This window comes from Gossypium hirsutum, chromosome A06, assembly GCF_007990345.1.
Source record: "Gossypium hirsutum isolate 1008001.06 chromosome A06, Gossypium_hirsutum_v2.1, whole genome shotgun sequence".
Classification (NCBI taxonomy): domain Eukaryota; kingdom Viridiplantae; phylum Streptophyta; class Magnoliopsida; order Malvales; family Malvaceae; genus Gossypium; species Gossypium hirsutum.
The window spans coordinates 35,476,713-35,479,241 of NC_053429.1; the positions used below are offsets into that span (position 1 = coordinate 35,476,713).

The 2,529-nt window shown below is 26.2% G+C and overlaps 1 pseudogene; it reads left to right on the top strand.

The window, feature by feature from the left end:
- The first annotated feature begins 873 nt into the window (after nucleotides 1–873).
- On the top strand, nucleotides 874–1,507 carry LOC107895943 (dynein light chain 1, cytoplasmic-like; annotated as a pseudogene).
- Nucleotides 1,508–2,529: the final 1,022 nt, after the last annotated feature.

Below are 2,529 nucleotides of genomic sequence, written 5' to 3' on the forward strand. Positions count from 1 at the left end.
GGATACTTGCAAGGCAAGGTATCGAGACAGGTATCAGTACTTGCATACCAAGTCTCGGTACATTGCCTCGTTAGGTTGTCGTATGGCTACTGATTTGTTAGTCTCAATACTTACAATGCTAGGTATAGAGACTTAGCTACCAAAATGCTTTTAAAATATTTTCAAACACCGTAAAATATTTTGGTATTAACTCAAAACATTTGAATAAGTTGAAAACATATTTTAAAATATTTTGTAAACCTTTTGGAAATACTTTGAAAATGTTTATTAATTAAATTACTTAAGAAATAAATAACTAAAACTTATCCTAAATAAAAACTTGAAATTTCAAAGAAAAAAAAAACTAACTTCACCAGTCGAATAGAAAGTTATATTTTTTTTAATTATGTTATACACATAACAGTACTATGGAGTATTGGCTTTTCTTCTTTCCTAAAATTAATTTTTTATTTTTATTTTGAAGCTTGACCAGCCATTATTCCTTCACCACTCACTCTCTTTCTCTAACTTTGCCCAATTATTAAATGAAAAAGTTGAAAGCATATATGCTCGTTTATTTGATGTGCATATAGGTGTTTAATTATTATTTTTAACATATTTAATGCATTAATTTTATTGAATTTAAAAAGAAAAATCACTATTTTTTTCAAAAAGAAAAAAAGGAAAAATATTATTATTAAATACCATATTATTATTAGACTTTGGGTCTTCTTAATTGATTAGCATTTTCCAATTCCAAATAAGATTATTTTGTTTTCATTTGACTCTAAACTTAGTAAAGATTCCTTGCTTAATCTTTGCCTCATTTGCTTTATCTTTTTGCACACAAAATGTTTAATTCTTTCATCAGTCCCTATATTTTCAATTTTTTAAAATTCAGTTTCTCTACTTATCCAGTTTAAAAAAATTAAAATCCAGTTGATAATATAGTTATTGTTCCTTCCTTCAAGAAAGTGGCTTCTCAGTTCCTTTTCAAATCACATATAGAAGAGATGCTGGAAGGTAAAGCAGTGATTGAAGACACAGATATGCCATTAAAGCTGCAAGCTAGAGCACTGGCATCAGCATCTCGAGCTCTTGATCTCTTGAAGGTTTTGACTGCATTTCTATTGCTGCATATATTAAAAAGGTTATCATCAAATCACACTTCCTTTGTTTTTAGCTTTTAGATTATAATTATTGCTTAGCATGTGTAAATATAATCAGGAATTTGACAAGATGTATGGGGGTGGATGGCAATGCGTGGTGGGTACAAATTTCAGTTGTTTCATCACCCATTTCAAAGGAACTTTCATCTATTTTGCTTTGGGAACTCTCAACTTTCTCATCTTCAACCCAACCCATTCTTTTTCTTGTTGATGGATCTTGATCTTCATCTTCAAAGGTTATCTTTGTTTTCTTGATGATCATTTAATAGTTTGAAGTTGGCTTAGGTGGCAATTCTCCTTTTTGCTTGTGTGATTGATGAGAGTTGATAAATTATAAGTCAAAATTATGTTTGTGGGTTTTTTGTGTTTAGGTAAAGTAGAAGATTTAATTCAGAAAAATTAAACCACTCTCATTTCTTTGATTTCAACATGACATTTCAAAAATTTGTTAACTTACCAATGAGATTGGCATAAGTGATTAGGGTTTAGACACTTTGTGCACATCACTCGACTTCAAATCTTGTTAATCACCTTCGGTTGTTTTATATATATGCCCCAAAAACTCAGCAAGTCCATTACCAAAAAAGTTTGTGAGTAAACCTCTTCTCAAGGGCGTAGCTAAAGAGGATAAGCATGGTTCTAGCCCTCTTTACTATTGGTATTTGTTAACATTTTAAACTTATATCATTATTTAACAATAGTGTAAAATTATATTTGGCCCTTTCAAAAAATTCAATTTCATCGTAGTAAACTTTTTAATTTAATGCAATGAATTTGGTAATACTTTTGATTATACATCTTTTATTACTTTTTAGCTTAATTTTTCTTAGATTTTTAATTAACCATATATTTACCTTAGTTATTTTATTATTAATATTTTTTCATTCTATATAATTAAAAATAAAAAGAAATTATGACTATATTTAGTACAAATTGGATATTACTTGTTTTAAATATCCTAAATTAATATAACTTTATTTTTTATTTTATAATATTAAACAATTTTATAATTATTTTCATTATATTGTAATTTCTTAGAAATTAAAACTTTATAATTTATAATTTTTGTAGTTATTTAACCACAAAAATAATTTATACTTGAAAATTGAAAACAAAATTATAATTTTTTTTATATATTTTGGTAATTTAAGAATTATATAAAATTTAAATATGAAGCTTTACTAGTAGAATTATCCACAAAATGACTTGGATTTGATTAGTTAGCGAATAGTTTTCTTTTCTTACATTAGACTAGCTTGTTCGACATCAAAAGATATTTTTAATTAAAATTAAAAAAAACATTTTTAAATTAAAAAGTAAATCCAAGTTTATCTTTTTTTTAAAAAAAATTATTTGGACTACAACATCAAATTAGACAAAT